The 27,877-nt window shown below is 44.6% G+C and overlaps 1 protein-coding gene across 1 annotated transcript in view; it reads right to left on the reverse strand.

The window, feature by feature from the left end:
- The window catches only part of ST3GAL1 (ST3 beta-galactoside alpha-2,3-sialyltransferase 1), a 77,793-nt gene extending 50,178 nt beyond the window's left edge, over positions 1–27,615 (reverse strand). Inside the window, exon 1 of the mRNA XM_086741300.1 lies at positions 27,508–27,615. The gene's annotated coding sequence lies outside the window, so the exon portion shown is untranslated. The remainder of the gene's footprint in view (positions 1–27,507) is intronic.
- Positions 27,616–27,877: the final 262 nt, after the last annotated feature.

Raw genomic sequence — 27,877 nt, forward strand, 5'->3', positions numbered from 1 at the left:
TCAAAAACCTCTTTGATTTTAATGGGTGATTTCTCAGAGCCCAGCACAGGAACACCAGGGTCAGGCCACTGGGCACGTATGAAGACAGAAGAAACACCTTCTCCGAACTCCCATGGCTCACACACAGACTGCTGCCCGATTACTTGAGTCAGAACAGGTCTATCTGTGGTCAGTTTGACCACAACTCAATAAGACCGCCTGCAAATCCAATATACATGGCCCTCTGGACAGCTTTACATTCATTATCCAACTGTTTGGACCGCACACTTGGAAAAACACTCTGTAAGTTAAAGTCCAGGCTGTCGAGTGTGGTTCAATGTGGTTACGGCTCTGCTTGTATTTTCAGACAAACTTGCGTGCTGAGCTATCTCAAGTTAGGCACTGAGAACCAAAACACCCTAAATCTAATCAGGTTGCAAACGCTGGCCCCAGACTGCTTGCTACCCAAGCCAGGAAGCAGCTATTTATTTTCTTTAAATTAATCCCAGCTCAGCAAGACACTTAAGCGCACATCTAACTTTATAAAGACAGAGTGGGTTTCCCACTCACTTAAATAATGCAGATGCAAATGCTCCGCTGAGTCAGGTCTATAAAATTCCAATAGCAGTGGGTAATAAATACCAGGACACACCAGAGCGATCTGCTCCACAGCCAGGAGACTGGGATCTGTGATGCAGCATCCCCGCTAGTGCCGGGAGATGGCCTCCAATTCCCCGCATCCCGCTTTATTCCCTGGGCCTGGAGTCACACGCGCTCCCCCTCCTCCCCACTCTGTCGGGGATTAAGATATGTCTCTATATGGAAGGCATCTATTATGCAAGATTTATCTTGGGTTTCCCTGCCCTGCTCTTCGAACCATGCATTTGAGATTAAAATGCTGTCAGCGCTAGGCTGGGTGTCTGAAGCAGGAGGGGCAGTAGCAGAGGGGTTTATTTGCCAGAGCAGAAGGCTTTTCTTTTGCAGCAACCTTGTATTAAATTGCTTTTGTTTTTTTCTACCAGGATAAAAGAGCAAACCAACACGTCACTGGAGCTGGGAACCTGCCCTCACTAACAGAATATATGGAGCACGCCAAGGACGAAGGTGAAATTGGTCCCTGACAAACCTGGTCAGCTGTGATAGACTTTGCTCCAGGAAAGGGTCAAAGAGACAACAACAAGGGACAAAAAAGAATGCCTGAGTGCAAACTTGTGCACCTCACCCCTTCTGGGAAGCAACCCTCTTTGCGCACTGGCACTTAAATTCTGCAGGGACTTTGTCTTAAAAGAAAAAAACAAACCAAACCAGTAATAGTAGTAGTAATAACATTCCCAGAGGCATGTATGGTGATGTCCCTGCTGATTGCATCTTGGCAGGAGTATTTGCCATCTATCTTGGTTGTACGCAATAGGCACCCAAAAAGTAGGCATTCCTCTGCCTGTGCTTCTTTGAGGTCTTCACATTCTATGCACTGTGCCCAACACACGTGGACAAGATGGGCTTCTGCAGAAAAGTCAGCTACAAGCATCAGTTTTGTTGAGAAGGAGACTGAGGGACATCCTCCCTTCCTACTGCTGAGGGCTCTGCTGAGGATCTCACCTGCAGGATTAACAATCTGTGCCCTGAGAGAAGGCAGCCAGTACTGCTTGTTGGGTTTTTTATTTGGGGAGAGGAAAAGCTTGAGGGGTACCTTTGGGTGAAGGTTCAAGGTGAAGGATCTGGAGCATAAGAAGAGTAGCCTCCTTGTAGCTTTGAATAAGGCCTTCAAAAAGGCATGATTCCAGGTCCTGTGGAGGATGTGTCCTTGACTGAGGTAAGACATATAAACAACACTGCCTGAAGGTAAAAAACTAAAACAACTCCCTAGCACAAGCCAATTTAATAGCTTTAAGAGATGGACCATCAGCACCAAGAAAGACCATGGAGAGATGCTCCAGGGCAGAGTGCAGTTTTATCAGAATAAATCCAGAATAATTCAGCCATTTTTTGGTGCATATTCACCCTGGAGAATCACATCAGTTTCTCTATGCATCGATAATGATTTTTTCCCCTGCACTTTGGGTAAGCCTTTCACAGATACCTACCACTTGATCCTGAAGGTTTGACTTTGTAAAGAGGTTGCCAAGAGAGATGGTTATCCTCCAGCTTGGGTGGAATCTGTCATTGTTGTCATTTTAAAAGGAGATTGTGAGAAGGCATCTCACCCAGGCTGCAAGAAACAACATCTTAATCTTGAAACTCTTTCTGTTCTGCAAGATTATTTCCATGGAGCCAGAGGTAAGAAGCATCCTCTCCAGTGCTGCTCCTCGAGTAGAGTTAAAATGTTCTTCAAACCTTACATTTATAAGCAGGGTAATTTCTCAGTGCCTTTGTTAGATTTAAAAATTAAAATTAAAGCATTATTAGTGGCTAAGGGTCAGGCTTATACCCAGCCAACTGGCTGGCAATGACTCCACCTGGAACAAAGAGAACCCAAAATAAACTTTTCTAATCACAAGGATGGCAAAAAGCCAGGCAGAAGTTGCAGAGGATACCTCATTAAAGAAATTGATAAACCTAAGTCAGGTCAATCTGTTTAAGTAACTCAATGGCTTGAGTCAGATAGGAATAGCCCTATTTAATTTGCCTTCAGAAAAGCAGCAGAACAGTGGGAGCGGAGGAGGAGACCTCGTAGGGAGCCATAAGCTTTCCATAAAAGTTGGTAATCATGTGGGAAGTCGCATCTGTGGTTTACTCACTCGGAAGAGAGACATCTCACACAAAGTGAGCTGAAGCAGTTGTAGGCAGCGAGAGCAGCCACACACAAGGAGCAGATCTGTGCTAATACAGTGGGATCTTCCCTGCACAGCCACAGCCTGTACCAGGGAACACAGGGCTGACCAAAAGAGCCGACCTAGCAAATGCAAAAAATTAAATTTAAGGCGTAGGCCAGAACCTCATTTCTTTTGCAGCACTAGGAGAACTTCAGTAGGAACAAGTGAGATGACTTTCTGCTGGAACAAAAAGCTCAGAATACGGTTCTCATTTTGAAAGTCAAGCCCAGGGGCCCCAAATGGGAAAATAAATTCTTGCAGTTCGAAAAGACTGCGCTGTGAACTAAACAACACTGCCTGGCCTCTGTCAGGATGCCTGCTCTGCTTACGCTCGCCCGTGCTGACGGCAGGGTTATCACTTACTTCAGGATTTCCGTAATGCTGAGAACAGCACAACCACCCCTGCGCCGTTCACCCAGGCTGGAAACTGCCAGCAGCCAAACAGCATCTTGCTAATGATTGCTGCTTACAGGGCACCCTATCAGCAGTAATTAGCAAACTGCTGCTAAGCTGAGAGACCTCATTTGCAGGTATCCGGGTGACCTCACTGATACGACTTTGGGGCTTATTTCATCATTGAACAGAAAAATAATGTCTTTAAGTAATTGCACGCTTTGGTAATAGGTAAATAAGAACTTTGTTTCAAAACAAAATTAAAATAAACCTAACGTTGGTTTTATTGGGCAGATCTCAGCAGCAATCCAGTAGGAGGTTTTGTCATGCTTGTACTTAATCTACCTATCAGAGATGATGCATAATAAATTATCATAATGATTAAGAGCCAAACACAGCATAAATGGAGTCCCTATCACCCAGGCTTCAAGTAAACACGAAGCTTTATAATGTATGAGTGTCCACAGTAATGAATAAGTATGTCTCCCACATGCTTTTGTTCCTTGTGGGCATGCTCTGGGGGGTTAGGTGCAGGTCAGCAGCCCTAATCGTTAAATACCCTTCATCTGGGCCGCAGAAATCATGAGGTGTTGAATTCTTTGAATAGATCTTCTGGTCTCAGCACTGAGAATCACACCTCAAAGCTTCTCCTGCTAATAGGAAAGTTAGAAAACAACTTAAAAGGTGAAGGGAGAGATCCCACATTCCTACCCAACCTGAAAAGGGGCTGTTTTGGTGAAACACCATTAAGATAATAATGACAACATTATTACAATCAATACAGCAAGAACCTACAAGACTAAAACCTGCAGCTCCAATGTCAAAGTGAAACTCATTTGTCTGAAACTGAGTAATTAGTTTTACCCTGGGAAAAGGTACAACATCCCAGTTAAATGCTCTCCTTATTTTCCTAAAGAGGCCATGTTAGGCACACACTTCACCACGGATGTGGGGATCCCAGGGGTCCTGGCCACTTCTTGCTGCACCAACATCACCTGCACCAACATCACCGAATGGTTTGGGTTGGAAGAGACCTTAAAATCACCTAGTTCCAACCTCCCTGCCGTGGGCAGGGACATCTTCCACTAGACCAGGGTGCTCAAAGCCTCATCCAACCTGGCCTTGAACACATAACAAGGCATAACAAGGCCCCTCCAATACCCCACCACACACACAAATGTTGTCCCCTTTGGGATGAAAGGAGGCAAACCCAGGACCTACACAGGTTGGAGAGAGGAGAATATCTCAGCTATGATTTTGGCCAGATGATTACTATAGGCCATTAAGCTGTTCTCCTCTGGCTGGATTTATTGTTGACTCAACAAGAGAAAGCACAGAGAGCCGAGTACCTGCCAAGTCTGTGCAGAGCAGTTGTGCCAAATGGAAAAAAAAAAAAAACCAAACAAAACAAAACAGTGTAAAATCGGAAGGAAGCCACAGACACCTGTTTTCTCTTACTCCTGCAAAACCAAAGCTAACTTCCCTTTTCTTTCAATGGAAAACTGCAAACACAGAGCCCTGGGAGAAAACCACCCCCTGCACTGTGAATACTTAAAGTGGATGTTTAAAAATCCCATCCCAAACTTTGCTTTCTGAAGTTGACCATCTTTTGATTCACCTTCTCCTAGCAACTTCCAGTTCCTCTTCTAGGGGATATGAATGGTCAAGAATGAGAAAGGGGAAAAGAAAACCTGACAAAGGTCCATGGACCTGAAATAGTCAGCTCCGAGCAGGACACAGCAGGAATTGCTTGCGTCTCAAGAGCAGGGAGAGATGCGTAATCTGGATCTGCAGAGAGCTTGAGTTAGTCAAATTACTTTTTCAGAGCTCTGTGCCTGAACAAAGCAGAACAGGAACAGAGATAATCTGCTGAAAGAATGCCCCACACAACAAGAGAACAGCCAGATGCTTCCTGTGCATGAAATTTCAGGGTAGAATAAGATACTTATCAGGACACAGGTTCAGCATGTTCAGCAGCAGCACATCAGAGGGGGAAAAAGGGTAAAAAAAACCCCAAAAAAACTGGAGTATAATAACGCAAAATCAGAGCTACAGGACAAGTTCTTTGTGCTGGGAAGCTGTCACTCCCTGAGGTCTGGCACTGATAAACGGCAGTAGCCAGAGCACTGGAGAGCCATCCCAGTGCAAAGATACACGCAGGCGGATGGTAATTTGGGGGACTCTGTGAAACCAGATGCTCATGCAAGGTTCAGCACAAATAAGGAAAGGATCACTGTGAAGCAGACTTAGCATTTCCAGCAACCTGAAATGTAACTTTTGATTTAAAAGCTACCAAAATAATAATAAAAAAAAATCAGCCTGCTAAAATGGCATATAGTAGAAGTTTGTTTGTCTGTTTATTTGTTTCTGGAAGGATCTGTGTTTTGAAAGCCTAAGGATCATCCATCACAGTCATTTTAGACGTCAAAAGAACTGCCCACAACTCAAGTTATTTGGGTTTTTTAACTTAGCTCCTTAAATATCTAAAATTAGGTAATTAAACAAATAGTGCCTCTAGCAGACATTTAGGGTTTCTGTGGTCAGACTTTCCAGTTACATCATGTGCTCTTTAGCAACATCTTTCCTTGCCTCCAAGTATTTCAGTGTCTCAGAGGATTTTGGATCACATCATATCTATGGCTATAGCTGTCCAGCTAGTCACCAATACTCCAAATATTATGAGCTGAACAGACAGAGACACACAGAGTGGAGTGCTGGGCGGCAGAGGTGTGATGCAGAATTACAATCCAAAATCTTCTGAACGAGAATCATGTTTTCACATCCCACATCTGCATTTGCAAGGCAGTGTGGTCCTTTTACTTTTCTACAGAATCAGCAATATTTTTAGCTTTATTCTTTTACATAGTTATTTATTAGCAAATAGCAGAAATTATGTTTCTCTACTAAAGAAATTTCACTTCTGCATCCCCCATTCCTTTCAGAGAAAAGCCAATAAAAGCACTTTTTGCAATGACAGTGAACATATGTAAGAGCAACGGGGCTATCAAATTAAAGGCAAACGTGTTATAATGTCAACAGTGACTTGCATACACAGCAGAGCTTTCCTACTGAAAAAAGAGCTCATGAATCCTCTGCTACAAAACATCAGACAAAAGCATTTGAACAGCGTGAACAAAGGGAAATTGCCACAGAAATTACAACTGATCAGACTCTTGTGCAGGAGAAATTCCATCCCCAGGTTATCATCAGCAGAAGACCACCAGAAAGTTGTTAAAGGCTCTTTAAGACAAGAAAAGCCATCTCCTCCTCAAATTTTTGGAGACAGCAATACAGCCCAAAGTGTGAGATTCAATGTCTGGCATACCAGAAACTCTGCTTTTCTGGCTTACTCAAAACTGTAGTGTGGTGACAAGTTTCAGGGTCAACTAGACTTTGATAAAGCAGCAATGCCTCACTGGAACTTAAATGTTGTGATTCTTTCATTTCAGAAGAAAAAAATCCTCATGCTTGCCCTGTGGCAGAGCGCTCACAGCATCCTTTCAAGCAGGGGACAAGGCTGAGCATTAAATACTTGAAGAAGCTGTTGTCTCATATAGAAAACAAACACCTTGCAAAAGGCTTCACTCACTGCACATGTGGCCGTCAGGGATCAGGTCAGTTTGGACCTCTCATCTACGAGAGGATACAAGGAGGGTCACACAGCAGGAAGACACTGGCTGGGTTATTTTCAGCTAAGCCATGCATCTTAGCATGATTGATTATTTGGGCTTTAACTCTTTTTCTTTTTTTTTATATGTAGTAAGCTTTTACGAAAAAGAGCCTGGGTCCTGGGGTGTGCAGGGCAGCTCTGAGTCAATCAGGCCAGTAATACTTTTTTCCTTCCTACAGAAAGAGGAGCAGATCCTGTTCACTGTGGACCATAAAGAAGCTTCTCCATCTTTTTTACAATCATCTACAAGGGACAACATCTACATGGTGGATATTTTTTCAACAGATAACACTCTATATATATATATTTAAACGGCATAAAAGAAGCAGGCAGGCACAGCTCTCACTGACTTTCAGTCAGGTGCAGACAACTCAGTGCTGTGCAGACTCTGAAAACCTCCCATCAGGTTACCTAACAGACACAGCCTTAGGGCTTCAATTCTCCACAGAACAAGAAAACCACAAAACCCACATTAGCTCCCTCAGTTTAGATGCCCCAGCCTCTATGCCATGGCACTTGCATCCCTAGCAATGAGGTTAACGGGATCCAACTCCTCATCATGGCAGAGCAGGACCTGTCTGATCTAACTTTACACCTCAACACCTGAGCAAATCATCAAGGCTTCCTTAACTGTCAACAGGGATAAGTCCCACCTCCAGAGCTTGTTTTTGAGATGTTTCCTCTAGAATGCGATGAACCACATGCTAAAGTACCTACTTCTCTTTGCAACCTATAAAAGGAGGACAGATAACCAGCTCTGACAGCAGTGCATGAGTTGCAGATGCTTGCACGTGGTCGGATGCATCCCACACTGATCTCCTGCACTCTAAGCCAAGTCCTAAGACAGGTAAAAGTTGTCTGCTCCAGAAGGAGCACAAACTGCTTCCCCCCTCCCCATGCCTATCCTCCATGCACTCCCTTTCATTTCATAAGGCGAGTAGTTTTCTCGCAATTAAAAGAAACCGGAGTATTCTTAAAAGAAAATGAAGCTCCAATTCCCTTGGCAGTGCCGGAGAACATACTTCCTTCTGCAAGGTCATTTCTAAATTACAAGGTCATAGCAGTATTTTCCCAGTATTGATTCTGCCAATAGCACTGTCAGCCAGCAGCACTGAGAGGGCACAGACGAAGCAGGAGTCTTGCTCATGAGAGCCACACGTGAGCTAGACCTGGAGAGAGATGCAGAAACCAAGCCCTACCCTCAGCGCTGACGGTCAGGGCTTGTTGCCAAACACAAGCATGGTTTTCCTTCATATCTTAGTCATCCCACATGTTTTTCCTCCCTGCTGTACTTCCTAAGGAAATGAGTCCCAGAAGCCAGGCTTTTTTTTCTCGCTATTTGTTTCTTGTTTTCCTCCTCTGAGCACCGACTCTGCTTGATAGCTTCCCCTCATCCATTTTGTCCTCATCATCAGCCCAAGACACCCAGGATGACAGCGCTCTCAGTGCTTTCTTGCATGAAAAGCCACAGAAATGAAAAATAAAGACATGCCTGGGAACAAAACGTACTGGAATGTGCTACAAATGGGAAGCCCTGCGAACCTGAAACCACCTTCCCTGGCATGGCTACAATCACCAGATCTCCATCCCCTTCCCAGTGCTGTGACCAAGAGGTGACAGAGATAACACTGTTCCAGGTTTCATCCTGCCAGAGAAGAAAACATGAGTATTGTGGTAGCAGCTACCTCCGCTCTCCATCACCGCATGTCAAGTGACATATGAGAGTAACATCTCTGAGTAGGTACCAAAGTAATTGTGGTCCATATGGCACCTCAGATCACAGGCAGCAGTAATTCCTCCACCCACCAAGGTTCTCTGCTTGAAAGGCTGATGACTTTGCAGCTAGTTTGGGCCTGGCAGCCCTCCAAACTATGATCCCATGGGGCACTACTGTGCACCTGGATTGATTCATTCCCACACCCATGCACCCTTTGCTGCTCAAGGTCATCATGGCTGTATTTCACTTCTGCTTTCATGGGCAGGCGTCACATTTTGATACTCACTCCGAGAATGTTCCACCTCTTTGTCAAGCAGGGCCACCAAATCCTGCTGAGGGACACCTACTCTCATCACACTGCCGGCCACATGCTGTCATTGCAACCACGTGTACTACCTACCAACAGCTACTGATGAGCCATGTTCATTCTTCTCATCTCGTATACCAAAGGTTAAAAGGTTGTAGCTTACAAAACCAAAACCATTAATTAATGCTTTCTTATATTGAGAGCTCAGGTACCATAAAACATCTGTCTAGCAAAAGGAAGCATACTTTTATTTTATAAACAGCTGTATTTAGGATCAAGTAAGCATTAAATTATTTTCCCATCCAAAATAGTGGAGTCTTTAAGAATATTACTCTGGCATATTTTAACATCTCATCAGTCATGTTTGCACAACATGGGATGTGGAGAACCCTTAAAGAGAGAAAAAAAAAAGAGCCCGTAGTGTTATTTATCCCACTAGAGTCTTCTTGTACTGCACATCCAAAGGTTCCCCATATGTCTTCATTACTTTAAACTTTTGTCATCTGTCACTACCCCACGGAATAAGCCATCTGCATTTCAGCTCTTCAACGGTCGATTGTCAATACTTCTGTATACCCTGCAGACCCACTCAGCTCTGTTCCAAAAATGTTTTTTGTGTGACAGCACATTTATAAAAGGGATAGAAAAGAAATATTAATTAAAACCAGACAAGCTCTGAAAAACGTGCAAAGTAGCAGCTACAGTCTACAGCTGGCAAAACCACACCAAACTGGAGTTCCCATCTCTTCTGCATCAGAGATAGAAATGAAACCCTGTCTTCAGTCCAGTGTCCTATCCAAAGTCTATCCCCTTTTGCTCACTTCAAAAATGAGCAGAGGCTCTATTTATTTAATCTCTACAAACAGGACCCCTTCAAAGGCTGGAATCAGAGATCCTATCACTGCCTTTTGTTGGAACAAAGATAAAGTAAATGTTATCTTGTTTCCCTGAAACTGTAGGTCACCAATGCTCAGCCTGTGATTTTACAGTAGTTAAGAACAGGCTCAGGTCAATACTGTCACTGAAACCCGTATTTTCAAAACAGTGGCTGCAGCAGCACTGTAGGTAGAGAGGCCAAGCGTTACCAGATGTTGTTGGAAAGTGCAACTGGGAGGCGAGTGATTCAGGCTCATATCAGCAGAATGTGTTAGAGACATAGTCTGGATATTTCATAAATAACACTCTTCAGTCAGCCAGGAGTGTTTTTCTTTGACCAAGGATGGGTTGATAGATAGTTGTGTATATACCTATCTCCTCACCTGCTCCAAGAGGTACCTTGTGCAGGGAAAATCTGTGCTCAGCTTGCCCAAATGCTCCATCTAAACCTGTCTCTATTTTTCTTTCCCGTACGTTAGAAGGCACAAGAGGTGCTCCCATTTTTCTTGTAGTAGTTTGGGACCTCACAATGTAGACCTTGCTAGTTTTTATTATTCCCACATGTGGCATAGTTCCCCTTCCCGTTGTTATCCACTGACACATTGTCACTGCAGGGGAAAAAGCAAGGAGGAGAAGGTAATGACACGAAACACAAGGTTTTAACCTGAAGTTTATTCCTCTTTGGCTGTCTGAGGCTGCTTTAAGCATGAATCCAGTTCTGCTGTTTAAAAAAGGAATTACCCAAGTGACTCACCTTTTGCCAAGAGAGAGATTGCTGGCTTCTTCATCACGAGCCAGTGTTCAGAGGACGTCACTTCTCCGTGCTTACAGTAAGAACCTGATTCCTGCAATTTATTCCTGTGTCTGCAGCAGATTGCATGGCTTTGGGGAAATCACAGTAAAAACCGGAAACCTTAACTATTTTAAACCGATGCTTCTCTTCCCAACAGACTTCCTGCACAGACTTGTTTAAGTTCAAATGTTGAAGCTGAGATTTTAAACATTTTAAGTCTCATTCACATAGTCATTAACAGCATTAAGTTGGGAGAGAATTGGCTATGAAATTTAGTCATCTGGTACCATGAAAAAGTGCTGGCATGGTTGTTTGATGTTCTGAGAGGGGATGGTACTTCAAACCAGGAGATACCAGAGCTTTTCAAGTCCTGCTCATTATTTGCTTTGCAATGACACAGGAAACACTAAGGGCTTTCATCTGTAAATACTCTTTCCTTCAGGGATCTGGGAACAATCTACTGGACATAGCAGTTGTATTTTCTTTTTCTTCCATGAAATGCTTCATTAAAGTACTGCTCATTTAATAACAAGTTTGGGAAAAAAAAAAAGAAGAAAAAGAAGTGATCCGTTTTATGCAAAGTCAAAACTCCTGCACCTCTTTGCTCTCTTGTGCTGCAAACAGCTTGCTTGAGTTGCAGGAGATCTGGCTTTGCATAAGAATGCTTCACAGAAGCATTCTTATGAAGAGGAAAAACCGATTCTTAAACACAAGGGAAAAATTAAGAGGAAAAATGCAAGATAAGACAGCCAGATGAGCAGTTAAAGGCTCCCACACCTTGATCTTGCACATCAAATAGAATACATCTACTTACATGCAGACTGTGCCCTTCTCCTAAAGTACACTCCCCCCTCGGTGCACAGATATCCAACTTCAGATCAAAGCCTTCTCAAGAACTTTTTTTCTTTCAGCTACTTCCAGTCACTCCCCCCAGTCACCCTCCCTCCTTCCTACACTCCTTGGTACGTCAGATCCAGGGCAGCACTCAAGATTCCAGTTTTAGCGCTGTACATCACTGTGATTGATCAGACTTCAGCGAAGAGACTGTGTAATGATGATTTCAGAAAGAGGGAGGATTAATTTGGGTATGATACTGCAAATCAATCTCCACTTCAGAGTAATTAAGTCCAGCAGCTACCAGACTGGCAACACAGACACTACTGCTGCAGGTACCCAGTAACAGCATCACCAGGAATCCCACAGTAATGCAAGCTATGGGCTTTGTAATGAAGACGGATTTATGGTGGGACTCATCTGCCCAGTAACCCCCACCAGTGAGACTGTGTTACTGCAACAGGCTGCCCAGAGAGGTGATTGATGCCCCATCCCTGGAAATATTCAAGGCCAGGTTGGACTGGGCTCTGAGCAACTTGATCTGGTTGGAGATGTCCCTGCTCCTTGCAGGGGGGTTGGACTAGATGGCCTTTAAAGGTCCCTTCCAACCCAAAGCATTCCATGATTCCTCTACCCTGCCAGCCTACCCCAAAGATTAGAGGTAGAGGACTACACTTGCAGTTTGTAGGAGCAGCAAATACAAGAAGCCTAAGGGGCCACGCTGCCCGTCCAGGCAAAATGGGGTAAAATCCTGGCCACAGTAAATTTAGCAAAAACTGCAGATAGAGGAAGGAACTCAATAGTCTGATTTGCAGTGGCTGATTATATTAAGGATAGTGGAAGATGCATTGAGGATTCTGAATTAATACTTAAGAGTATGAAATTAAAACTTTGGGCCAAATTATGTTCCCATTTTAGTTCATTTAGATCTGTGAAAATGAATTGAATTACTCATGATCTTCATCTGCGTAATAAAGCTGGTCATTTCGGCATCGCAGTCTGTGGGTGCTCATTACAACAGCTAAACCACAGGCTCACTCCAGATGGCTCGTTCCTACAACACAGCACACATCCAAGGCACTTCACAAACTAATCACCTACTGATCGTATCTCTTCAATTAAAAATTACTCAATATTTCCAAGTGCTGGCATCCATTTTAGAAACACCAGAAAATTACGAAGTGCTCGGCCAATAATACGCAGCTTTTCCTACATTACAGAATTGTCAGCTAAACAACATTACCCAGTTCAATAAGGCAGTAGAGTTCGTGTCTGGCCCACGGTACATTTGGAAATTTCCCCACCTCTACATCTGCTGTGGCAACAGCCTCAGTGGGACCAGCTGAGAGCAGAGAGGAATAGGGAAAAAATGTCTCTAACCCTACAGTGGGGATACAGATGGAGAGAAATTTTAGAGCAATTTGATTCAATCAAATGGCAAAAGCTCCAAAGGAAGCTCCAGCATCGCTCCTTTTCAATGCAGCGGTCCCAGGTTGATGCACACATTGCCGCAGAGGAGAGGACAGGGGAGGAGAGAGCTTTGCTAAGCAGTGCGGGGCTAACCAGCACCACTTCATTCCCCCTCTAAATCGCACGTTTGCTTACATGGCTGTGCCACTTATTCTGGTTTAAATCAGGTGAATATAGAAAAGTAGAGAGGACCTGAGATGATGATGGTGATGGGTTTTTTTTTTTGTGGAAAAGAGAAAAATACAGAGAGCTCACCACATGGTTTCCTTATACAAACTGAGACACAAAGCCAACTGGGTTTTTTATTCTTAATGCAAACTCCTCAGACTATCGCTCACCAGATACTTCAGTTTGAATCAATGAAGTCTTTTCTCCAGGAATACAGTCATTAGCTCCTCCAGTCTCTGCTGATAGACATGCAGGGCTTACATTAGTCATGGCTAACAACTTGCCATGGAGTAACTAGCAATAAAGCTAAATTATGCCTTTGATGAAGTAGCAGACTTCCTTACTCTTTGGAAAGAAAATTAAGAGTATTCTCCAGTCAGATGGCTGTGCATGTCAAATTTGGTTCAATATATTTAATGACGTAGCCACGCTTTCAGCCAGGAAAAGGTGTCTCAGCTCCACAGTAGGAGCAGATTTTTTTATGGGATAACTGCACCAGTGTGAGCAAAATCTTCCTGCACCGCACCTTTTTTGACAAATGTCCCAGAATTCACTACGCTGGGTGAATTATGGGCTTTAGGTACGCGACGGTCCCTAAACACAGAACCGTCCACGGTCATCTAAACCACCTTGTACGTGCCTTGTAATTTCCCTTTGCGAATAAACCCTGCTAATCTGCTGAGACAGCCATTTACCATCTCTTCCCAAAGACAGCAATTAAGACATTTAATTCAGTCACTCATGTCCCCCATGCTTTTAGTGTTTATAAATATTAACGACCTTGACGGCTATATAGCACTACTGTAGTTTAAAGCTTGGAGCCTCTCAAATAGACACGGCAAAGAGACAGTTATTGGGAAATCAACACTGACAACAGAATTCAAGAATAACGTTTTCAAAGGGAATAAGGTGGGCCATCGCATGAGGCCACCCATCTTGCTCCCTGACATTATATGGCTGCGTTTAGGTAGTTCAAACACTGCGCAAGCGTGTCATTACACTGAAACTGTGCTTTGCAGCAATGACAAATATGACTCGTTCGTGTGAGAATGTGCACGGGTATCTAATAACGCACCCATTTCCGTTAGAGCAGCCCTATGAAAAGGTGTATTGCACTTTCCTTTTATCACTGTACAGACAAGGACGACATAAACACAGCCTTAAAAATTAGTGTGCAGACAATCAAAATGTAAACAATAAGTTTATCAATTTGGGGCTGCAAAGGAGTTGGCCATAACGATCTAAAGGCAACCTGTGCTTTCCCACCCCAAAACTGTACGTTTGCCTTCTTTGGTATTTGTCTCAATAAGCACCAGCTGAACTTGCACTAATGAAGATCAATTTTCTTCGCAGCAGATAGGTATGCTGTAGCCTTTATTCCAGAAATCCCAGTATTTTCAGCTAACAGCTTCACTCCGTTCTAGGTTGCAGACCTTTTGTTACAGATACCGCTCATGACCAGAGACCTAATGTGCTCGCTTATTTCTACCTCACTGCTAGCAACCAGAGTTACTGCAGGTCATTGAAGAGACTTGTCTGGCTGAACAGCTTCCAGAAATGCAATGAAGTAGTTATTTAATATCCTCAGACAAAAGGTACTACGCAAATAAAGAGCACTGTGTTGTACCAAAGAGGGTCCTCTGATTACCATCTTCTATTAGTCCAACGGAGGTAAATGGATTCCAGCCTGAGTTTTTGCAATATGGTTTCCTGGATGAAGAGTCTTTAGTTTAAAATAAACCCTGCTAGACAAGCTATAGTCCACTTAGCTTGACAAATTTAAACAATTAACCTGCGGGAAGCCAAGCTTCTTTTTCATATTTGCAGGTCAGCTGCCTTGAGACAATGTCTAAAGTACAAATAGGCTTTCAGGGCCAGACTCTGATTTCATTCAGCACGGTGTAAATCAGGAATAATCCCTTTAGAGATTAGTAGGAGTGAGATCAGATTCAGGCTCTTGGAATTAAGCACAAACCATGTGCTTGCTGGGCTTATTCTAATTCTGCTAAATACAAAGCAATTCTCCTTCAGCATGTCCCTCTCCCGCTCTGTCTAAAGCACTCTGAGCTGAGGAGCAAAGGAAGTGCTGCTGATAACACCCAACAGAAGATGTCGGGCATTGCAAAATATTTTTGCCTACAAATTATTAAAGAAGCCTTGTGATTTTTAAAAAAAAAAAAAAAAAGAACAACAAAAAAAACCCCCTTCAAATTACATGGGCACAGCAGAGTTGTGTTTAAAGATCCCTCCTGACCCTCGAAACATGAAATGAACTACAGCAACCATCTTTTACAAGCCATCAGCACATTTAATTACTTTGATTTACAGCATCCGTCTCTAGTTCCGGGTACGTATCAAAGGAAAAGATAAGCAGAGCTTTTGTCCGATGCATGTAACATCCTTAGGAAGCATCTCAACAGGAATTCCAGCATTGTTATGATTGAATGCTATGGCATTTGAAAATCACTTGTGCCCTTCCCCTGCCACTGACTCCTTTGAAGGGTCAGGCAATAAAAAGACAAACATGCCAGTGAGTACCTTGCTTATTTTTAGGTAAAATCAAAAACCAATTCACCATCTTGATGAAACTATGCGTCACCATGCAACTATGCCATTCATCCTGCTTGAGGTACATCCCTGCTAACATACCAGTTTGAGTGTGCACCTAGAGAATCCTGGTTAAAGAAGCTAAGATCTAAGTCTCCATCCTATTTAGATCAGGATACACAAGTGTATAGATCATCATCTCACAAGTGATGGGGAACTATGAAGTTACTCGCTGAGAAGGATAGCATGAGCCTGCCTAAACACTATTCTTATTCGATGTGGAGTAGTTTAGTCTCTCTGCCATGATGCTTACATGGTTTATGCCTCCCAAAATAGCCTACTGAGCAGACTGAAGGACAGCTGTTTTGCTTTGTTCTGCACCTCCTGAAAAAAAAAAATCAATTTTAACTCTCCCAGCACCCAAGTCACTCTGCAGGTTCCTGCTGCATGCTTTAAAGATTATTCATCAGGTTTGAAATCTTTTACCATGTACTGTTGGCAAGGACCCCACCCTCTGTGGCCTTTGAGGAAGAAAAAAAGTCTTGGAACAATCTTCTGACCCAACAACTTCAGACAGGAAGTTGAAATTCAATAGGAGCTACAAGTGAATTGTCGAGGACTGTCACATCTATGAGAGAATTTCCTTTGGGAAAGGGAGAGTAAATCTGTAAGAAGGAAAATTTTATCTTTATTTACCTTTAACTGGACTCTTGGACAGTGATGACTGATGGCTCTAAGAGAAGCACTCTGCTATACAGACTGAAGAATCCTGTTGGCTTTGGGTAAGGAAACCACCATCAACAAGCCTGTTCATACAAGTACCCTGCGTTTTAAAGATTATGAGAAGTCACAAGCTTTGTAAGTCTCATTAAGCAGATGACAGCTTCAGCAGTCGATTCGAACACACGTGTTAAGCAACATCCCTGTGCTGCCTCAGAAGGAATCCACGCTGCCCACTCCATCTCAGTGAGATATTTTTGGTCTTGTCTTCAACAGTCTCCAGGTAATGAGCAGATCAAGCCCTAACGAGCTCATGAGATACGACAAGTCTACACTCAAGGTTACCGTGCGCGACCCTAGTCTCTCTTGGAGAAAGGTGAAACCGTCATGCAGCATTTGTTACTGATGGAAGAGAGGACTGAAAACAAAACACAGCACTTGGTCCAAGATGTGGAAACACCTTAATTTCCTTGGAAGTCAATATTGTTGGTGCCAGTCAATGGGATGTTGCCGCGTACCTGCTCAGGAGTAGCAATCAGCTCAGAAGAGAGCATAGCAGCTGGACAGGGAGATCTGAAAGATTGATTCTGACAGCTATAAAAGCAAGAGGGTTTTTAATATTCAGAAAAGTGTCAGTGCCCTAATAACAGAATTTCCATCTCTAAGAGCTACACTTGTCAAATGAAACCTGATTAGATACAAAGGTAAAAAAGGCATCTGGGCTTTAACAAGTTCAGAACGGTTCACTTTGTAGAGGTGAGGGACTGTGAAGGAGACGTTTTCCAAAATGAGCAAGTCTCGCCTGGTTTTTACCCTTTACTTGACCCTCGGGCACCAATGGCAGAACGCCACATTTCATAGTTTAAGATGTCAGCAGGGTGGGAGCAGGTGGCACCAGTTTCAATAGCACTAAGCTCCACGCTGTGGAAGAGCTGTCTTGCAAAGCCAACTGATTTCTTCGGAGAGTGGGAAAGATTACACACCACCCTGGTAATCCCATCCTTGGTGTGCGTACCCCTGCCAAGCAAGCCTGGAACTCCCGTAGGAAGAGCAGCAGGTTTCCTCAGTGTCTCCTGTTCTACCTCAGGTCTGTTCCATGGGAAGCTCCTCACTCAAGGCACACACCGGTATCTTCTGCATGTGCGTATCACAGCCAGTAAATTTCCAAGCAAGACAGTAAGGGCATAAAATTATTTTACTGGCAGGCAACAGCCAGACTCATAATGTTATTTTCCAGTTTCAGAGACATGCCAAAAGTGTGGTTAGTAGCTCTGAGAACAACCTCAGGGGAGAGTTACACCTTGATGAAACGCAGTTTTCCAAAATGAAGCTGTGCTGGGTCTTTTTCATAAAATACAGATAATCTCTTAAATTTGCATGTGGTAAGATAAATCAGGGAAATTACATTTTGAGCAAAGCTTCTTTAAGAATTCACACACACACAAAAGAAGAAAGTTGGATGTGCCTGACAACTGGCCTGAGAAGGATCTAAGGATTACTTTCTGCTACACTAACTCTTGGTCAGGCTTGTTCCCACAGGAAAATTGTCCTTTTTCCAAAATAATAACTTTAAATAGGGCAAACTTCCTAGGATTGTTCGTCAATTAGTGTGATGACAGTCCCCACAGGCAGGACTTGGGTATTTTACGCCACAGGGACAAAGGGCTACTATCTAAACTGGGATGGGGGAAGTTCTTCTCAGAGAAACAATAGAGGCAGTGACCACACTGAGCACTTCTGGCTTGATCTGGTAAAATTTTAGCTTTATATAGCTTTCTTCACCCAGAGCTTTTACAGTTGCAGGTAATGGAGAAGTGTACGTCCTCCTTTTAAGCTGGCAGAAACAAAGCACAACAAGTGTCGTAATTCAGCCCCTATCAGGACCAGACTACGCAGTCTCTCTCTCGCTCCCCCCACCCTCCAAGAGAACAGGGGGAGATGATATAAGAAAAACAGCTCGAGATTTGAGACAAGGACAGGGAGAAATCCTTAAAGTTACTGTTACGGGCAAAACAGACTCGACTTGGGGAAAACTATTCATTTATTACTACAAACAGCAGGATAATGAGACAGAGAACAAGATAACCTCCCTCCACCCCTCCCTCTTCCCAAGCGTAACATTATCTCTACTGCCTTCCCCCCCCGAGTGGCACAGGGGGGAAGAGGGAAGGGGGGTTGCAGTCAGTTCATCACACGTTGTTTTACACTGCTGCTTCGTGGTCGGGGGAAGAACTCCTCGCATTCCTCCCCTGCTCCATCGTGGGGTCCCTCCCACGGGCCACAGTCCTTCGTGAAACTGCTCTGGCGTGGGTCATCTCTTCCATGGGGTGCAGTCCCTCCAGAACGGCTGTCCCAGCAGGCCCTCCATGGGCCACAGCCACCTTCAGGCCTCCACCTTCTCAGATGTGGGGTCCTTCACGGGCTCCAAGTGGATCTCTGCCCCTCCGTGGACCTCCATGGGCTGCAGGGGGACAACCTGCTCCACCATGGTCATCACCACAGGCTGCAGGGGAATCTTGGCCAGGAGCAGCATTATTCCTCCCCCTCCTTCTGAACTGACCTTGGCATCTGCAGCCGTTCCTCTCACAAGAAAAGTTCTTCACAACAGGCAGGCAGACGCCTCTCAGAATCTCTTCACCTCATCCAGCTCATCTCCTCTCCACTTCTTGCAGCCGGGCCGGGCCGAGTCGGGCCCAGTCAGCCGCCTGGCGAGAGGCCAGAGGGTGAGGCCTGCAAGGACCATAAGGCCTGTGCCTCCCCCTCTGCGCCTCGGCCCCCACTCAGCTTCTTCACATCTTCTCTTCTCTCTTTTTTTTTTTTCTGTTTTCCCCTTCTTAAACACGTTATCGCAGAGGCATTATCACGGACTATTCTGCTACCAATCGGCTCGGCCTTGGCCAGCAGCAGATCCGCCCTAGGCCCGGCCGAGTCCCCTGGACAAAGGGGAGCGACTTCTAGCAGTTTCCTACAGAAGCTACCACCTTAGGCCCCCTCACTAAACAAAACCACAACAAGAAGTGAGCCCCTTTCCCACACTGGCAGCAGGTCATATGGCAGCAGAGGAAGAAACGACCAGCCTCTTCTCCCGGTGCTGTGTGAAGCAGAGACATCCCCCTCCGAACAAGCTGGGATGCTAATTGTGATTACAGAGTACCATCCCCTGCCAATACTTACACTCAACTCAGTATCAACAAGAGACTGTGGCCTTGTAGAGAGGCAACTTATTCTAAACTTCTTTCCTTCATTTCCTGTTTCAATCGGTTCTGTAATTACTGTATCACTTTGTGTTTTTCAGCAACCTTGTATTTTTTTCAGCAGCCGGCATCCACCTCCTGCTCCTGCGCTCTCTGGCCTCACGATCACTTATGTACCGCTCGAGGCTTATTGCTGTTTGAAGCACTGGTCGTTTTACACACCGGAGTTACCGTGCTTTAGGAGAAGCCCAGGTAGGGCACAAATCAGTGTCTTAGCTGGGCATTTACACCCAACTGTTGTTGGTGTAATTTAACTCTCTAAATTGTGAGCATTACGTCAAATCACAGCAACACTTGCAGGACCAATACATATATTGATCAATATTTTTTTTTTCCTAAAAACTTCTATGATTTTAAAGGATCATTAAAAACTTAGAAGTAAGTGCCTCAACTTCTATCACACTTATTTCCTGTAACCTGAGTGAAATTCCCACTTTTAAGAGACCTAAATCACCCCATTTTTTTCTCAGTCTGGAATATGCATCACAGTTCTCCATTGCCCTCAAATATTTTACAGTGCACATAACCTACAGGTGAGTAAAACACTTCCAGTTTGTCAAAGGGACCAAAAAGCACCTGAATATTGCCCATATCTATGTATACAGTTAAATAAGCGCTATCAAACCTGATCTGGTGGCCTGGGGCAAAGTTTGTCTGTAATCAGGATGCTTTTTAATAAGTTTGCTTTATTAGCTTGCCTCCCAGATTGCACATTCATCTCGCCGCCCTAGCAAGCTCATGAAGTGGCCATTTGAGACGGCAGGACGGTCAGCGTCCCCGCAGTTTCATCACAGAGTTGTGCAGCTGCTGCTATTTCACAAATCCTGCTACTAGCACACAGGCTTCTCCTCCATCACCTCTGGTTTCAAGTGTTTTTTTTTTTTTTAATTTTGCATATCTATTTTTGTGTATTTTTGCAATATCCACAGAAAATCAGCTATGACAGCCACAGCGAGTCAATGACGTTTTACACGCCCCTGTAAGGTCTCAGGAACCAGGCGCGCAAAAGCAGCGCACCAACGTGGAATCATAGAATCTTAAGGCTCGAAGAGAACTCCAAGATCACCAAGTCCAACTGTTAACCTAACACCACCATGCCTACTAAACCATGTCCTGGAAGAAGTACCAAATGGCACAATCCTTGCAGAGCTACAGTGACAACCTTATTGCAGTAGCCAAAGCAGAAATATAAGTGATTTTTGTTGTATCATCAGCAATGCTTTTACACGTTTCTGATGACTGCATTCCTCACTGGAGTGGCATACAAAGAATTGCTAAAGCCAGCGTCTCTGAAGCTCTTTTGTCCATGAGGTTGAAGATTCCCCTTTGCTTTCCTGACTCAAAATCAAGCTGTTGGTCAAAAGGACGTTGTTTACAGATTTACTGGAGTCTCCGCACATTTTACAGGCTGAATGCAACCTCCAGGAAACCGAAATGCTGTCGTTTACAGCTGGCAAGACTGGAGCAGAGCTGAGACAGAATAGAACTCGGCTCTCCAAGCTGACCCCAGGTTCTCAGCCACAAGCGTGTCCTTCCACCACCACGTGTTTCTCCTCAGATGCAAAGTTTACATGTCCCCAGCTCTCTCGACCTCTTGGCTCACTCTGACCGTGGCACGCAAAGAACAAAACACAGCAGAGGAAGGGGAGAGGAAATAGTCTGTTCTCCTCTAGCATGGAGCAGTAGCGGAAATGGGACTGATGAAAGGAAGAGCGCACACAAAAGAGGGACAAAAAGCACAGAAGGGTATCAGAACAGGAGGACTGAAGGATATTTCAGTGTGTACTCAAGAAAGGAGAGAAACGAGGAAAACTCTCTAAAAGCAGCTCTCTATCTCACACACACGTTATATTTCTAGGGGCACCTCTCGTTGCAGACATCAGAATAAGGTCAGTGGAGGTAATTTTTTCACCTGGAGATGAAACATTGAAGCAAAGCCGTATCCTCTGGCCCTACAGCTACGCCTCCTGCCCAGGCGCTCCCCATGAACCCATTACAGAGTTCCCGGTTACATGGGTAAGCCGCACCATAGGCATTTCTGGTAGCCCAAAAGAAAACAATTGCCTCTTGCCAAATCTATACAGCATCCCCACACGACCCTTTTAAACTGTTTTCCTCTTCTTAGCACCATAAAAGAGGACGTTGATTTCCACATGGTGTTTTTTAAGAGCCAGTTTATATTTGAATATCGCCTTCCTAAGAAAGATAATTTTTGCAAGGGTCTGTTTAACTACTAACCTTTTAGAAAGGCTAATGTAATTTTTCCTTGCATTTCTGCATTGCCATTACAGCATGATCTCCAGAGCACAAGAGATAACTTCATAATAGCTTGCATAACTTCATTGCAAAGGTTATGGTGTTTTCAGCTGCTGAGCTGTATGTGCCTCCATGTCCTGTTCCCAAACTTAACATCTACCTGCTTTGTGTTTCCACCGGTGCTATTGCTTGGTCACCTGGAGATACGAGCTAGCCTTCAGCATTAACATCTGAAGTTAGATGCTGAATTTTTGTTAAGGGGATACAGGGCAAGCAAAAGTTCATTTTCACTTTTCATGGGGAATTTTTAGGCTGGAATTAAGCCAACTGTTTGGGAAGAGCAGCAGGTCCATTTGTAAGATGCAGAGTGAAGCCACAGGAGAGCTGATCGTGCAGTCATCGCTTCTCAACAAGAGCAAATTTTATCTGAAGGGGAAAAGCAGAGGATGGGGGAGGGGGAAAGAGAGGAGAGAGAGCAAGAAGGAAGATTTCTAATTCTTCTAATAAGCATTAGACCAAGAAGCAGGGCAGATTCTTTCTTCACTTGAAATGCACAGAATTGCCCCTGAAGAGAAAAGCTGGGTGAACCTTCCGAAGAATAACAACTGCAATACAAAAACTGTTTCAAAGAGACAAGAAACAAAAAAACAAATTCAGGTATAATCTCAGTATTGCCATCAGCCAACATAAGTTGTGTTGATGCAGGTCACATCAAAGTCAGAGGAATCATTCTGACATTTCTGAAGGCAAACTTTCTTCTTGGTTCTTTCAAAACAAGTAATTTTGACCACCTGAGAATTTGAAATGGACCTGGAATTAAGTACATAAAAAAGCAAGAATGTCTTACTTGATCAAAACCATAATTATCTTGTCCTGCCCTTGTTTAATTAAGGTTTGCTTCCAGTCAATGTAAAACAATATTATTCTCAGTTTTGTCACCAAAAAATCTAAGGCTAATCATCTGCACAGACTGATTTAAATCCAGATCTAGTAAAAGAAAGCATTAGATGCGTGGAGCAATAGCATCAGCAGCTTGTCTTGCACTAATGCAGGCTGCAGCCTGTACACCTGCCCAAGGGCAAGTCACGCAAAAGGCATCACCATATCCCATCAGACGAAAAGAATTTAAGATAGAGGAATGGATGCCCTTACCGCACCCCAAGTAACAGCTCTGGGTGCCCTGTAAGGTACTGTAAAAGAGACACATACTGTAAGGTCAGCTCCCATTCAAGATGCAGGTAGCCCTAAGCCATTCGTTACATACGACTTTGCGGAAGTCTCAGGATGAAGTAACACATGTCTCTGCTTCAAGACTAATCCCAAAGAACTTTCTGTAGGACTCAAACAGGTATGTTTCGACCCAAATATTCAGATGGCGTCTTCCAATTTGATCTATGGTTTTGCATACAAGTATGTAAGCAGTTACCTTAAAAAAACCCACAAAAATCCAAATCTGGCCACGTGCAGCATGCATTGAATTTGAGCTGGAGACAGGGAACCTGATTCCAATCTAAAAAAAAATGGAAGTGACACCTTATGCTTCCCTGGCAGGGTCACATTAACTGAGCTGGCAGATTTGATAGAATTAGATTTCTTTGTCTAGCTGGTACAGCACTGTGATGTGTCAGCACACACAGCATTTCAGATATGTAAGATTAAGTCATTGATTGAAGATCCAGACTCCAGAAATAATGTAGTGTCCTTTAAAAGGAACAACCTTTGTTTTGTGTTGGTGTACCACAGCTAAAAAAAAAAATAACAAAAAACCCAAATTAAACAATCTATCGATTCTAGGAAAATGTCAGTAGCAATTATCTAGTCCAGAGACATTTTTAAATTGCATCCAATTTAATACCTCAACTTCACTGTGCCAGTTTTTGCTCTGCAGAACGATCCCCCAAGGGGATAGATAAGGACTGATATGTTTCAGTGAACTTTTAGGGATACCCAGAGTACGCGTGGCCACCTCCATGCCAGCAGTAGTCCTGCGTCAGGAACCAAGAAGGTGGGGAAGGTCAGGTTTGGACCCTGTGGCTCTGACCACAGCCACTCCCTCATCCTTCACTCAAACCCTTTGGGACAGAAAGCTATGGCAGGCTGAGCGTGCATCGAGAACACCACCGGGAGAAAGGACTTCCAAAGAAATGGAAAAGTTAAAACAAAAAACAAAGGCTCTATTGAGATGATGTCCTCAGAGCAAGAAAGCTACACTTCAAACATCTGTCATCAGATGCAGGGTCCAACCATTTACGTCGTCCCTCTTCTGCACTCTGCGATACCCAGCGATGGGCTGACAGAAACAGCTGTCATTTTACAAGGTTTACAGATTTCTTGTCTGCCCCTGCAAATTATACACCCCCTCCCTGCCCAAAGGCTTTGTCATCTCGTACTCAGGGCACAAGAGGAGGGACACACATGTCAGTTCAGACGAAGGAACTTAATCAAGAGCACTTCAAAGCACATTTGAGTCAGGAACGAATTGCTTTCTGTCCTCCTTTCCCCCCAGAACTGCATTCTGGGGCAAAGGTATCTCTGCCACACTTTGCCTTATTCAGTGGAATTTATGCCCCGTGTTTTAACCCATATCAATCATTTCAGATTGGTCAAAAAATGCACCTGTTTCTCTTCTCCTTGCAAGCTTGATTGTACACAGACTGTTCAGCAAACATTCTACAATAATATTTATATCAAAATTATTAGCACAAAGCTAACTGAGCCTTCCACAGAGTATCTTGGAAGAGGGGCTGCTATTAAAAATAATTCTTCTGCTTAAGAAGTGCTCCTGGGTGAAAACAAACAGCTTCTGGGTGCACAAGCTACAGTCATGCTCTATGGCAGCATCATGTTGCCTTTGAAAAAAAGGAAAAAAGTATGTTGTGAGGGAAAGACAAGGGCAGGAAGGAAGACATTTGTCTCCTGCTTCACCATTTCATATATCTACAGGCAAGTGCTGTTTCAGATGAGACACCAATAGCCCTATGCTGCCTTCTGCAAAGTACAGAATATATAGAAGAAATAGAAAATTAATTGTCTGGTAGAAGAAAGAAAAAAAAAAAGTTAAAGAAACTCTACATGTAGCATCTGACAATGTTGAACCAGGACAAAAAATAGATTCTTATTCAGAGTTCCTGTGAAAAGCTCCACCAGGTGGTGGGATTAACAGCGCTTGAAATATGCTACGGAGCTGGATTTGCTCTCACTCCTTTGCTTTTAGAAGCACTTTTCTGCTTCATCACACTTTTGAAAATACTTCTAAAAGAGGCATCTAATAAAAACCCATTACTACTATCATTTAACAGCAGCATTTGCAATGCACTCAGCATAAAAGATGCTGCTATAACCTAGAAGATGGAACCACCATCTACATGGCCCCGATTTCCTTGCAAATTACTCCCAGTTTTACATAAACAGAAAAGCAAATTGATAAGCAGATACAAGGTCTTACATAAAATGATGTTTAGTTTTAAAAGTTTTACCTTCCTCAACTGTGATGTTATCACCATTATTAATATCACCAAGTTTGGAAGAAAAAGTGCAAACAAGGTTGCAAGTTCCTTTCTGGCTGGGATGTGTGAAAAATTCATACAAAGAGGGCAACTCGCTGTCTCCTGTCTCGCTGTCCACGATCAGCCTATGCACCAAGTGAGGAGCCAAAAAACCAAAGAATTGGAGTTTTCTCTTCTTTTGCTCTTTCAGAGACTATGCTCTTCCATGCTGCTAGCAGAAAGGTAAAATAAATGTGCATTGGACAGAAGTGTATTTTAAAAGTCTAGTGCTACCTTTAAAGCTCGTTTGGCAGGACCGTAGAGCGGGACTTTGTTGAGGCAGAGGATTTAAACCTGCGGCGGCTGAAATGTTACCCTACAGCAGCACCAAAACAGAGTAAATGAAGTGAGAAACTGGCAGAGGAGCAGAGCGCCCAGTTCACCGCAGACCAGCATGGGGGTTTTCTTGTTTCCAGGATAATCAAGAAAGCAAGTTCCTTTAACTAATAAACAACTCCACCTTATTTTTATTCACATCCAACCATTCTCTCTCCCATCCCCAGCTACTGCCTGAACATGTGTTCAAATGGATCAAAACGTGTCAGGTTCCCAAATAAGCCCAGAAAGGATCACCAGTGTAGCTATGCCCTGCAGATAATGATTGTGCCATTGCCAAAAGCGGGAAAGAAGACCCAGGGCCAACCCCAACTTCTTCTAACAGGAGAGCAGCTCTGTCGAGGCATTACCAACAGCGGGCAGAGCACCACCAGCTTTGCATCGAGCCATAAAAACTGAGGAAGGACGAACGTATCAGGTCCGATGGGACTGGCTGGCACGGATAGCATGGGACGCTGTGGATGTAGCGATCCAAATACTTCAAAGCAGATGCTTCACACAGAGCCACCCCTCCAGCTAACACCGTGTAAATAATATCCAGGAGGAGTGCGCTGCTAATTGAGTATCTTCCCAACTGCCAAGAGGCAGGAAGACTCCAGTTAAAGGCTACTCTTCACTTTAACTTCTGTCACTGACGAGCACCAACGTAAATGAACTCCTGAGGATAGGATCCAAGTAGAATAGGGACTTTCTTTTTTATATCTTTGAATATCCTATCTCTTTTCCACACTGAAATTTAATTTCCTTTCCAAAGAGAGCTTTTGGAGCTTATGAAAATTGACCCAAAAGATTACAAGGGCTTTGTCACCCTTCCAATCTCTCTGAAAGATCCATAATTAGGGAGGCTTTCCCTTCAACATGTGTGCCCAGCAGGCAAATATATAATTCAGACTTACAATTACATATACAATGAGTTATTTCAGTGTATGGGATACATACAAGCCCAATCGTTACAAAGAGTTGAAAAATCTTGTGTGTCTCAAATGAGTAAATACACATCCAGGCATTTTTTTACCAGTTTGTTTTCATTTATGCCAAGACTAAAATCAATCACAGTGAGGACCCAGGATGTGTGTTTGCTATAGCAATAAATATATCGAGTGCAATAAAAACACACCTGACAACCAAACTGCTGACCTCGAAGACAGTTATTTATACTCCACTGGAAATTAATTCTGCAAGCAGAGATGTGCGAGCGGGTACTTAAGACAGCTAGTCTGCTTTTTTTTTTTTCTCCTCTAACGGAGTAATACCGGCTTTCCTCTCTGGCCGCACAGCCTACCCAAGGGGAAAAAAATATAAATACAATGAAAAAAAAAGAAAAAAAGAAAAGAGGGCGCAGGACTCCGCGAGGCTGGTCCCTCCCGCTGCTCCCCTCCTGCCAGCGCCCACCCCGCAGCAGAGCGGCCCCGCAGGACCGGTCTCTCGCGGACCGGGGGATGCCGTGGGGCAGCCCACGGGGAGCGTGTCGCCCCTCAACCTCGAGCCCAGGGTGCTCCTTGCTCCGGAGCCACCTCGGCACCTCCAGCCTCTCCCTCTTGCCCCCCACATTCCCCCGCCATTTCCACCGGGGAAATCCCGGCTGGATGGGGGCGAAGCCTCCCCGCTCCGGGGCACCCGCCGGAGGATGCTGCGAGCTCCGCCAGCGCCGGGCTTCTAAATTATAGTAATAATTAAAGAAAAAAAAAAAAAGAACGAAACAACTTAACAGCCGAATGAGGAGCTGGAAGGGAGGGGGAGGCTCCTGCCGTGCTTTTGGCAGCAGAGGGGAGCGGGAGGATTTGCAGGTAAGAGAGGGAAAGCGGAGGGGGGGGTCCCGCGGTACTCACGGCGGGGCGCGGGAGGGCCGGGGGGCCGCCAAGCCCCATGGCCAGGGAAGGGCGACCGGTCGCTGCCGCTGCTCTCGCTGCCGCTGCCGCCTCGCTGTCTGCCTGCGCTGCCCGCGGAGCCGCTCCGGGCGCCCCGTCCCTCCCCTTCCCTCCCCGGCGCGGCCTCCCGCCCGCTCGCTGCGCTCGCCCCCAGCCACGTGGACGGGGGCCGGGGGCCCTGGCCGGCTCCTCCTTGAAGCCGGGAAGGGCGGTGCCGGGGGTGTCCCCCCCTCCTCCTCTCTCCTCCCACACCCCCCTTCCCGGGTCGCTGAAGGGGGGTGCGCATCGTGCTCATCGGGGCTCCGGCCGCCCCCGGGGGCGAGGAGAGGGC

This window comes from Chlamydotis macqueenii, chromosome 2 (assembly GCF_036417535.1).
Source record: "Chlamydotis macqueenii isolate bChlMac1 chromosome 2, bChlMac1.mat, whole genome shotgun sequence".
Taxonomy (NCBI): domain Eukaryota; kingdom Metazoa; phylum Chordata; class Aves; order Otidiformes; family Otididae; genus Chlamydotis; species Chlamydotis macqueenii.